The following is a 12,017-nucleotide window of genomic DNA, read 5'->3' as shown; positions in this document are numbered from 1 at the left end:
GGGGGGGGAACCAACCACATTTCATCCATTTCTGATGCAGAAGCAAACTGCAGGCAGGAGATAACATTGACATTGTGGTGCTCCAAAGCTGAGAGTTGTAACTCCAAAGACCTGAGGAGAAGAAGGTAGGGTTGGGTGGATGTCCAAAGCCCAACCACAACCATCAGCTTGTTGTCCCTGCAAAGAGAGCCTGGGGCCTGGAGCATGTCCAGAGCTTGGGTCATAAGCGCAGTACAAAATCTAATAAACACATTATAACTATTCTCTGTCACTCAGTTGTTTAGCACACTGAAGTTATTTATTTTATAAAGGAAAGAAAGATAGTTGCTGCTTTGCTGGTTGAATTGCTGACTTCCCTGTTTGACTCTTGACCATAGGATGCTCCAGCTTTTGCTCTTGAGCTGTGGGATGGTACCTGGTGGGGGATGCTGGGTGACCATCATGCTCTTCGTTCCCCTGAGGGGGCAAGCACCTCCAGAGCCCAGCTTCTGGCTGCAAGTGCCCTAAAAATTGCATAATTACTGAACTCAGTGCTTATGTTTATACTTGTGATGCTGCATTCAGCCCACTGCAGCACACAGAAGTAAAGATCCATACAGTATGCTCATCAGTGGCAGTGTTGTTAAACACTGAGGGAAGTGCAGTAGAAGTGCTGATCTTGACCAGCGAACTGCTTTAAACATCAGTATTCCCAGTTGTAACTCTTCTCTTCAGTGAGACCTCACAGCCACTACCAGTTGTGCTCATTCCTTGTCTTTTGAGGAAACCGGTATGCTGGATAATTCAGAGGAATGGCAAAGCCACAAGTGTGATTTGGCATGTCCCTGAACATGCTGGTTTCTTCATAGGTGGTTTGCTGGCACAGGTTGGATTTCATTTTATGAGATTCCTTCAAGAATGCCAAATCCAGCCTTTTTGTTGCTGAAGACACTGAGCTGCTGGTGCTTGTGTAATCTGGCTTGGTCTCTTTGGATGGTGGTCACACGACTGCCTGAGGCCTCTCCTCCATAGCTCCGATTTCTCCCTTGGGCTGACCAAGGAAAGCAAGTTTCCCCAGTGCAGTCAAGTCTTTAAGTTCCATGAGGATCTGCTTACCTGCATCGCACAAGGCAGATTTGGAGAGTCTGTTTGCAGGTTACAAATTTCTCTTGTGATGGCTTTATCAAGAGTCCATGTGAGCCTGACAGGCATCACAGTGGCTCCTGATGCAGGTTGAAGTGATGTTACGTTGGAGATGAAGGGGCTCTGTCAGTCATCCTGGAGCTGAAACTTGAACTAGACAACCCGCACGACCTTGTCTCGAGGAGCTACAAGAGAGGCTGTTGTACAACCACACAGGGATGCTCCTTGCAAGACCATTTCCAAGCAGGACAAAGCATCACTTTGTCTGCTCCGGGCAGCATTCTCCAGCCTCGCAGGATCTTTGAGCTCATTCTGCACTGAAGAAATGGATGAGAGATTTTCTGCTCCAGTACGTGAACTGCCCCCTTTGCTCCAAAGGTTTGCTGTGACTGTAGAGAAAAGCTGGCAAGGAACTGGGCACATTAGGAGCACATGCATTAAATACCACCATCATCTGCTCTTCAGTGTAACAACAGAGGAGTTGTGTTCAGGACCCACACCTGAGACACCCAGCATGGCAGAAGCAGCAGCAGAAGTGTTGAAAATGACATTTCCTCCACCGATCAGGTTTATCGCACACCCTTGTTTCACTGTGCCTTCTCAACCACACCACAGGCTCCCAGAGGAAGTCCTACAGCCACCAGCAGGAAGGAGCTGCTGCCCTGCATTGCTCTGCCCATCCCTGGGGATGTCTCCAACCCACAAAGCTCTCCAAGGAGAGCCTGGAAGAAACTCCAGGCTGAGGAAGACCTGCCTAAGACCAGCTTGTAGGAGACCAGTCCTCACTGGAGTCCCCCAGGGCAGGACTGGGGGTGGGTAGAGGAGCAGGGGTGCCCCACTCTCACCAGGACCTACAGCTGGGTACTGGGCAGTATGCAAGAGCACCCCGTGGTAGGTATGCAGAAGATGTTCCTGGTGTCACTCTATTTAATGGCCTCCATAGGAAGGGTTGGTTGTCCATCCGTCCATCCGTCCCCCACTGAACTTGCCAACAGCAGCAGGTGGATACAACAGAAATCAAATGCTGCTATTAATTTACATGAGCTGGGTGAAGCATAAGCAAAAGGAGCGTGGGGGATAAGGAGCTGAAGATGAGCATTTGCCAGGCAGGTTCCTTAAGGAAATCACCTTACAGAGATCCCCAATTGCACCCTGGAACCAGAGCTGTCGCAGTGGTTTGGGTGACATACAGGCTGAAAAGGGGAAAATTGCATGGGGGTCTTGCCAGGGGTGCTTGGGAGGCAGGGAGAAGGAATTTGGTTTTCATCCACCTATACAAAACTTTCAGGTACGCAAAAACATGGATTTAATTTATATTTTGCCAAATTCAGAAATAGAAATATTTTTTTCTTTTTTTTTTTTTTCCCCCTCAGGAGGGAAAGAACTGAATTCAGTAGGAAAACTCCTCGTGTCTGGCAGTGTGTTTTCCTACCTGCTCCCCCACCTCACAGACCACAGCAGCAGCTCTTGCTGCTCCAGCAGTTGTTGGTGACTCTGGCATGAGCCACATATTTGAAGACTGACTATAATCACTGACCTGCTGGGGCTCAGACCGAGTTAAATGTTTTTCTGGGTGGGTGCAGACCACAGTGGCCCTCAGCACTAACCTGCCCCCAGCGCTCACAGGCTGAGGCTCTGCCCTGGTATCATCACGGTCACCATGGCCAAGGAGAGGCAGATGCTCCAGGAACTGCAGAGAGGGATGATGTATGAAATAAATCAATGAACAAACATAACAAGAAGAAATGAGTTTCCCTTGGCTCCTTCTGCAACAAAGTGATTTAATTAATGCTGAAACTCTGTGCATGCAGGACACAGCAGAGCTGCTCGCAGTTGGCATGGGCTACATCTATAGAACTATTTCAGAGAAAGGAAAATGTCAGCATGATAAAAATGGAAAGTGTTAGCGTGCCACGTGCTGCCAGGAAATGGGGCTGCTACCCTATTCTAAACCTGGATCAGACTTTTAATGAAAGTTAACTTGTTCACCCCACCCTTTTCTTCTGACATTTAAAACTAATTTAGTGGGATACCACCCCCCTGCTGAGGGCCAGCAAGCACTGCCATAGGAGGCTGCCAGTGTTGGGGAGGCATGCAGGCTTTCATTCACTAACTTGCCAGCACACATCAACTGCTGAAAGCAAAGCAGCAGCAGAGCTTCAGTCATGCCATCACAGAAACTGGGAAAAAACCCCCAAATGTATGTAGGTTTACGATATTGTCCTCCGCAGTTGGGGCAGTGAGGCGGCCAAGCCCTGAGACCCAGGATGTCTGCACCCCAGCCACTGTGTGCCCACTTGCCCCCCACCAGCTGCAGCCCAGCTGCTTTCAAAGCCAGACCCTGCTGCAGCCACAAATGCAAAGGCTACTTGTGAAATTAGAGGAAAAACCCATGATGAACTTTCGCAAGGACCAGCAAAGTCACTGGCCAGCCACCAAGTGTGGAAATAGCACAGAGGTGAGGGGGACAAGGAAGGAAAACACCACTTCAGGTGGTGATCAAGTTGCTTTCTGCCTTACAGACCAGGCACTGCTCTTGCATGCTGGGTATTCACAGGCATGATTGAATTCATGCTTTCCTTCCCCGCATGACAGTATTTTTCACCATACAACTCTGCTACGACAATACTTCAGACAGACTTTTACCTACAGGTAAATACCAATCTGCTATTTCAACAACATCAACCTCACCAGGGGAAAATCCTGACACCCCCTGAGGTGACCGAGAAACCTCCTGTGGTCTTCCCACAGGCATGATTGTCACCCTGCATGGAAGACCATGACAATTTTCAGCCATCAAGCTTATACAAAGCAACTGCAGCAGAGGAGGTGATGTGCCCAGGCCAGGTCCTCCAGCAGCCACCAGCAGGGAGCTGCCTTCCCAGCCCAGCTCCTGCCAGCCACCAGCAGTGGATGCGAACCTGCACCTTCCAGCTAACAACAAGCAGCAGCCAATCTGATCTGTTATAGCTAAGACCAGAGCAGCTACATTTTGAACAAAGCTATCATCAGCAGTGAGAAAGAGCCCAAAGCTTTCATTACATCAAAATCACTTTCAGGTTTCTGTTTTTAACTCTGGCTGCTAGGGTACCTTACACTTCATCTTGCTCAATTCCCCCTCTGCAGGGCATCCACCAGAGCACTTCAACACTGACAACAGAAGCTAAAAAGCATCATAGGCAGACATAAGCAAAGGCACAACAGTAAATAAAAGCCTTGGGAACATTTTGCAGTTGTACTGAAGACGCATCTGCATGAAAGGGTCTTATTACCTTTCACTGTTAGTACCTGAAGCAAACAGTCTTAGAGAAGGCTACTTCAAAGTGGCAGTTATTGCAGAAACACTTGAAAATCTGGCTAGAGATAAGATTCATGGAGGCCACTGTGCCTTGGTTCCCCTGAGCACCAGGAGCATCTCTAACCCCTCGCATGGGCGACGCAGGGAGAGGGAGGCTGCAGAAACAATTTTAAAAGACTCGCCCAAGTGCTGAGCAAGCCAGTCCCGAGGCCCCGGTGCTGGCCTAGATGTGCAAAGCAGCCCCTGGAATCCCACAGCTCTGGATTTCACATTCCTCTTGGCATCCTGAACCCAAACGTTGTCCTCCAAGGGCTGAGCCAGGGTCTTGCTTCAACCGGTGGTGCCCTAGTGTAACCCACCAGCAGTTAGAGGCAAGGGAGGCTTCCTTCTGCGCAGCCCCCTGGCTCTGCAGGGGTTTCAGCAGGAGGCTGGCGATGACCCACAGCCCACCCTGCCCACTGGCAGTCCTGAGGTCTGGGGGACATGCCTCCAAAACCCTGCCAGGATGGAGAGCCCACTGCACACAGCCCCTCCACCATCGGCCAAGTCAGAGAGCTGCTCCCCGCAGGAGGCACAGCAGCGAGCACCCAGGCAGCGTCCCAGTTCGATGGGAGGCTGGCAAAGTGCTGAGGCAGCTCTCTTGCTGGGCAATTGTCAGCTAATGATTTTGGACACATGCTGTTAAGGCTTTGGCAGCCGCTGTTTCAGATCCAAGTCCTCCGATGGATCTACCCGCACGGTTCCTAATGCAGGAGGCCATTGTGCAAGAAGGCACCGTGAGAAACACAAGTGTTTCCAAGGTTTGGTATATTCCCAGGGGATGCTAGCTGAATTCAGGAATAATTCAGGTCTCCATCTACTTAATTAACAGCTTCCTTAATTACCAGCTCCCATCTTTTCCTTCAAGAAAGATCCGTTCTTTGCAAATCCAGCCTCCCATGGCTTACCTGATCACAGGACAAGACATTTACCTGGAAACTCCTCTTTGGATTGGTGCCACAAAATGAAGTAAACTTCTCAGAGAACTGAAAAAAATTTTCACTAGCAATAAGCAACACTGATCATCAAATGAATAGTGATTCTTTGGATTAACGTTAAAACCCATTTATTCAGGCTTTGTGCAGGGTGCACAATTCAACGCAGTTACGTATACACAGTATGCACATCCTATTAGCGTACAAAAAGGCAAGTAGCAACGGGTGCTTACACTGGAATGTATGTACAGACATATTAAATTGGGAGTTTTACATTAGAAAATTATCTGACATTATTCATGTATCATCAGGGCTATTAGGAATTGTGTAGAAAACCAATAAAACTTGGAAAGTATCTACTCTTATTTCACTTTACCCAGGCTGGATATAGAGTCAGGCTTCCCACACTACATCATTTGTGGGCAACACCTACAAGATCCTCCAAGCACTTTGAAGGGTCACGTCACATTTCACTCTAGCACGTCCCATTACATGTTAAAGATTAACATATTAGTATTATTTCCTGTTTTTCTGGGAAGAACAATGGCTTAAATACTTTAAAAAAGCTAATTTTCTCCTGGGAAAAGACAACAAAGGAAAGATTTAGAGAGACCATGAGAGAACCAAACATTAACAAAATGTCATAACAGCACTTCTGGTCCTTCCAAAAAACTCTTCATGGACCAGGCAGCACCTAATTTAAAGCGCTGTAAACTGTCCCAGAGTTACAGAAGCACAATAGCAGGCCTTGGCAGACCCCAGGTCTTCTGCTGATCTTTACCTTGTTCCTATCCTAAGGGCTGCAAGAGATCGTACTTTTGTAACCTGCACAAAAAGACACAGAGAGATCAAGTAGATTTAGCAAAAGGATACTAAACAAAAACAATAAAAAGAAATATGCAGCAATATTGTAAGAGCCATATTTCACTCCCTGTAACTATTCTGAATTTAATCTCCAACTGAATTTTGTTTCTAAGACATCAGCAGAATGAGGGAGCATCAGAAAAAGAATGATTTAAGAAACAGACGGTTCTTGTGGCCAAGGCCCCCAAGGACACCCAGAACCCATCTTCATTGTCTTTCAGCTTGAAGAGCAGGTCTGACTCTCCAACTTCTCTTCTATGCCAGAGTCAAATTTTTACAGATACCAGTACAGTTTTGATGACAAATTTTAGCATTATAAAGAACCTAACCTAAAATCCACCCAGGGAGTAGTTTTAAAGGGCTAATTTGCTAATGCAGATGACACAAACCACAGCTGAGTGCGACATAGGTAAGACTGTGTTAAAACTGCTCCCAAAGGTGACTGAAATAAGATGCCTTGTGCATAAATACACCAAATATAGGACATATCTGTAGAACATTCAATCACAGCCAATATGATTGCAGACATCTCTTCTTTTTAGCACAGCACACATGCCATTTTCTGTACAAACTCTGGGGTTTAGTTTATTCAGTTTGTTGCCTTGCATGAGCGTTTTGGAGAAAAGGTAAGGACAGCATAAAGAATCTCTCTCAAATTTATTTCTCCCCTAAAGTTTAAAGTTCTCTGGTGGAAATCTTTACAATGAGTCAAAATTTACCTGAGTGAAGATACATTTCAAAAATGTGTATTTTCCATGTTGATTTTAATGAAAACTCATTGTTGAAGTGGCTTGAAAAATATTTTCCTTTTAGAGAATGACTTCCTTTAATATAGTATATCATGAATAGGCAAAGAATAATCAGTATTTTAAATTCACCCTTCCTACAGTGCAAACCTCTCTTTCCCATTGTTTTAGAGAAACACTTCAGCTATAAGTATTAACAAATCAGAATTTTATTCAAAAGGAATCCGGAAAAAGACTTAATTACCAGATTCTCTTTGTCATTCAATAAGCATAGGAAATCAGTTGCTATTCAAAAGTAAGAAGCCCTCAATAGCACTTTTTTTACGTTTACAAGTACAGCTACAGCATGTAACACGTAGGAATGTCATGTCGAATTTTATACCACAGCCTGTTTCCCCACACAAATAGTTTTCTGGCACAGAAAGTCAGTGGGAACTTCCAGGGCTTGAGCATAAGCAAATAAGACACGTGGTTAAGATTCAGAAGTACTAAAACCACGCTGGTGTTTTAAAAGCTGACAGCAATTCCTGGCCAGGGGTGGGGGGAAGAAACGGGCTTCTGGCAGTGAGTGAAACTGTACAGTGGGAAGGTACCACTGAAACCAGTGAAATGTTTCCCGGTACTAAGAGATCCTCAAAAACAACTGGCTTTTGCAGGACAAAAACAAACATGCAGATAAATAGATCCATTTTTTCTATCAAGGACAAAAAACTGAACCATATTCACTCTGCATGCTGTAATTATTCTAAAATAATTTTTTAAACACAGTTAGCTTTAAAGAGCTTGATTTCTAAAACTATTAATGATCAAAGTTTTATACAAAAATAAGTAGCAACTTGTGTATTTCACTTTAATAGAGCCATTACAAGGCCTGATGCCACATACTATATCAGAAATCTCCAGTTTAACCATGCTATATATATTTATATATATATGTGTATAAATTACCAAGCTCAGTTAAACGCAAAGCAAATTATACTACCTTTTCCTCTGAAAATAGTTTAATCCATTAAGCTCCAGACTGCAAAGCTAGTTGCAGTGTCATAGGCAGAACACAATTTTACAAAATCGCTGGGGAGGAAAAAGGCATTTTTACTCTTAAATTGATAGAATAAGCCACAACAGAAGTAATTAAAGAAAATATGACTGAAGAAATATGTGGTATTATCTTCTCCAGTGCTCCCTAAAAAATCCAGCAAATGTCAATAAATAAATAGCCTAGTGAATTTTACCAAAGTACTTTGCCACCATAAATTTAGTTTGAGAAAAAGTTGACCTTGCCGTACATAGCTGCCTGCCTCTTGCTTTCACCCTGTACTCTAACTAGTCAGCTAATGCAACATAGTTCTTTCGGTCAGTCTTTAGGCTTAAGCTTTTTTTCCCCACAATGTTTTTAAACTTCTGATTATGCAACATCTTCCTTCCCTGTCTTAAATTTGCATTCACATACTTAAAGTTATTTAATTGCATTAAAGCTCTCGATGATCTAAACTGAAATCTATTCTTCAGGTTAAATAAATGACATGACACACTAGCAAGGACAAAAGAAACCCCGCCAAAAAACCCAACAGCAGTAAAGCAAGGCAAGAAGTAAGAACCAGTTCAAAGAGTGAGAGAAAACATGGGTGAAAAGGGCCACCCAAAGCATACAGAAGCCACCGCTAGAAAGAAGGTTCTCCAGAATTTATTTTCACAGCCCCGTATTAAAATGAACAGAGATGGGTATGAGATCTTTTCCCCCCATGCTTGCCACTGCTTCTTAAAGTCAGGATGGGCTGAAGAACCACTGGATACCCAAGTCCACAAGGGCGTCTGCGCTTATGCTATAGAAGAGCTCAGGTTTTACCAGGGTGACGTGCAGACAAGGTTGGAAGCCAGGCAGGAATATGACCATAACTCTTAAATGAGTTCACAGGAAAAAGTCAACTACTTCATAGGTTTTTTTCTTTTAAGTATTTTTACATGCAGGACAACTGTTGTGCAGAAAAGCAAAGCCATAGCACCATGCAGCTGTGCCCAACTACTCTGCTGTTTGAGCAGGCACAGCCATTCTATTCCAGTGCTTCCTCTTACACAGTCCAGACAGACAGATAAGCTACACAACGAAAGCACAGGATTTCTCTCCCACCTGCTCCGTTGTGTGACTAGGGCTAGGCTCAAAGTTGAACCTCACGGGTATAAACACTGTAATTCAGATCTTCCCCAGTTTTCTGCATGCATTAATATACTTGTTTTCTGACATTTTCTGTTCTCCAGAATGCTCCTAGCAATTATTAATTACTCAATACAGCTACTTCATCTATGAAGTGGCATATACTATGTGTGCCTGATAAGAGAACACGTAGCCAAGATTAATCCAAAGATTATTCCAGGAAGTAGCAGTAATAGTTCTAAACTTAAATATGATGAGTTCGCTGGCTTTGAAAGCAACACTGTAAGATCCCAAATGCAAAAGAACAAAGAGGAAGAGCTGTGTTTTTATATGGTACAGAAGTACAACAACTGGCACTCAACAGCGAGACGGAAGCTCGAAACACTGTTTGCAAGAGAAGAAATCCAAGAATTCAAAACGTGACTTAAACTGAAGAAAAACTATCAAGGACAGGAAATATACAGCAGAAGTACCAATTCATGATATGAATATTTCTTATCATTTTTAGAAATTTTTCTGATGTATGAACAAGCTTGCTGTCCTACTGCAAATCCCTAAACACTGAATCTGCTCACTCAAACATAAATGAATTTGTTCCCAGCAATAAAGGCAGCAGCAGCAGGATTGACTGGTCTGTGTATTCTGGATGTTACCTATGCATTCTCAACTTACTTTGTTGAAGATCGAAGTGCACTTGGCAGAAAAGTTTTCAGCCTCAGCCCCGATGCAAATGAATCTCTTTCTGGCAATACAACTGCAATTACCATATTCATAGAGATTATTAATTAATCAGAAGTGCTGCTTAAATAAAGTGCAACTATTTCAACTTATCAGTATAATGTATTTTAAGAAAACATTTGACATAGTAGTCAATCATTTACTGGAAGCTCAGTTTAGTAGAATATTATTAAGTTATAGATTAAATAGTTAAATACTGTATCAAGTTTAATGAAGAAATCAAGGGTGAATAAGAAGCATGAAAGCTGAGGCCACAGGGAGCTGTAACTTGATACAAGATCCCGCAGAGTTCAGCATATGTAGTCACGGAGCCTATCAAGCGATTACTGTTTCACATAGGTACGCATGGGTTTCACGTTGCTGGAACAAGCAGTGGGGCAGCTAGGATCGTGCATGTACACAACTTATCTTGTCAATGCAGAAATGCTCCAAGGCAAAATTATCAGACTGCAGAGGACATCTTCTGCTGAAATTTAGCAAGCTATAATAGAGGCCAGTCTGGGTACACATGGCCTTAAGAACTCCAAGACCTTTTAGTGCTGGATAGCAAGCTTTCTAAAGCCTTCAGCTAAATATTCAGATAATGGCAATTCCTCTCATGTAAATAAGGTAGTTTAAAAGCAAACAAAAAAGCCCCAAACAAGAAAAAAAAAAAAAAAAAGCAATGCCATTTTCCTACCTCTGAGCTTGATCCCTTTTCACCTGATCCACTTATCCAGAGCACAGGGAACATTAACTCTTACGCACATGTGCATTAGGAATATTTGCACCAACTAGGCCGCCTCCTTTGATGTGCATTTCCATGTCCCCTTGTTTCTTCTGCTGCCTAAAGCTTACTGCTGTGAACAAAAACACTCTGATGCATTATTTACAAAAGCCAATATAAACACCTAATGGAACCCCAGCAATTCAAAATGCTCCATTTCCCTTTGCTAACTTTGTCTTTCCCTAAACCATGAGCTATGTGAGCATCATCTATCTCTTCCTGAGTATCTAGAATATTGCAGGCACTGCTGCAAATATTGCGGTCTCTTCTTGTGAAGAAATTTGATGGTCTAGGATTAGAGTTTTGGGGGGAAGGCTTTTTGGGCTTTGGTGCATCCACTTCATTCGCATTAAATGAAACATACACATTTGATATGTCAGCACTCTCTTTGCATGGAAGGAAGGAAAAGCAAAACAAGCCTAAGTTTCTCTAACTGCACTCAAAAGGAGCAGTTTGTCAACTCAGAGTCTGCGGATGGTAAAAGTGAACACAAGTGACAGGCTCCATGAATCAAAACAAAATCAGATAACTGGCCTATGCCTATAGACCTAGACTCAGCTCAGTGAAATGAAAAGTGCAACTCCCTCCAACAAACTGGCTGCTGAATTTGCTAAACAAATCATTGGTCTCACATAGAGTGAATTTGTGGATGCTGCAACAGTACACTGAAGAGGAGTCTTCAACACAAGTGAATAAATGGGCCAGTTAAGGATTCTACCTCACATTTTTGTTTGGGGTTTTTTTGGTTTTGGTTGGGTTTTTTTTTCTCCTTATAGCCCTTTACCATTACTCTTCACCATTATGCCATCCCTTCCAGCCCTGAGCTGCTCCTTGCTGCTGACTGGGTCCCCAAACTGGGAAAACAATCAGTCCTGTAAAACCCACATGCTTGCAGACCAATTGGTTGGGTAGGAAAGGTGCTGCATTAGCCTGCTTAGAAGCAGAGCAGAGGGACAAGCCGCCTGGCAGGTCCCACAGTAGCCAGCTAGAACCATCTCCTAGCCACTCACCCAGCCGACCAGCCAGCACAGCATTTCAGCTGGGAGGCAGGTGCTCTCCATCTCTAAGCACAGACAACAGAATATGCTCTGAGGCAGTCAAAGAAATTACCACAGTTTGTATGCTGATCCATTGACACTTACTACATTTTCCAGGAAAATCTTATCACCCAGCCAAGATACGTTAAGTTACATGTATGAGACAACTTCTATTAATAGAAGTGAACTTTGCTCTTTCGTAAGGAAGCCTTCTATTTTCTTACGTTGGTATTTTTATTCAGAAAGTACGTTTACGAACACTAGCATCAACCACCTCATCCCACTGGGATACATCATCTTTTTAAAATCCCCAGTTCTTG

The sequence above is a fragment of the Buteo buteo genome, chromosome 18 (genome assembly GCF_964188355.1).
Source record: "Buteo buteo chromosome 18, bButBut1.hap1.1, whole genome shotgun sequence".
Classification (NCBI taxonomy): domain Eukaryota; kingdom Metazoa; phylum Chordata; class Aves; order Accipitriformes; family Accipitridae; genus Buteo; species Buteo buteo.
This window is presented reverse-complemented; position numbering follows the sequence as displayed.